Below are 860 nucleotides of genomic sequence, written 5' to 3' on the forward strand. Positions count from 1 at the left end.
AACCCTTGACCCTCGACCCTCTACCCTAGTTCCCGACCCTCGACCGCTTGGCTATCCTCGAGAGTTGGTCGAGCGAGAGGGGGTTGATCGACGCTCGAAGAAGAAGAAATAGACTAACGTAAAATTTACTAACCTAAAATGCACTAACAACAACTAACCTAAAATGCACTATAAATCAACTAGCCTAAAATGCACTAACCTAAATCAACTAACTCGACATATGAAGAAGGAAATGCTATCGGAGAGGGGGTATATCGACCCCCCCTCATGTACATCCACATACATAGCCCTATACATACATACATCCATCTATGGATCATCATTGGAAACAAATGCATACACCCATGGATCATCATTTCTCATATATATCCATCTATAGCCACATACATATATAAAAGGAAAAAATGCTATGAAAAAAATACATATATGAACAAAAATACATATATACTTGGTAAATATTCTATGAAACATCATTTATCATATATATCAATGCATACATCCAAGGATTATCATTGCTCATATATCCATAGTCATATATAAAAACTTTCTATATATGAACAAAAAACATTCTATGAACACAAAAACATTTTTGACATATTTAGCATATTCTAATTTTTCCTAACTCTTCTACAACCAGAAAAATTACTCCAACTTCATGACAGTACGCACACTTTATTTCACCAAAAACCTTCTGATCCATAGTTCAATTTTTTAAATTTCATTCAAATGAAATTTGAATCAGATTCCTTCTCCTCTCCTTTCCTTCTCCTCTCCTTCTGCTCTCCATGGGACCATGGGAAGTGGGGGGCAGGGGGCTTACTTTGAGGGGGGCGGCGATGGCTGGAGTCCAGCGACGAGGA

This window comes from Triticum dicoccoides, chromosome 3B (genome assembly GCF_002162155.2).
Source record: "Triticum dicoccoides isolate Atlit2015 ecotype Zavitan chromosome 3B, WEW_v2.0, whole genome shotgun sequence".
NCBI classification, from domain to species: domain Eukaryota; kingdom Viridiplantae; phylum Streptophyta; class Magnoliopsida; order Poales; family Poaceae; genus Triticum; species Triticum dicoccoides.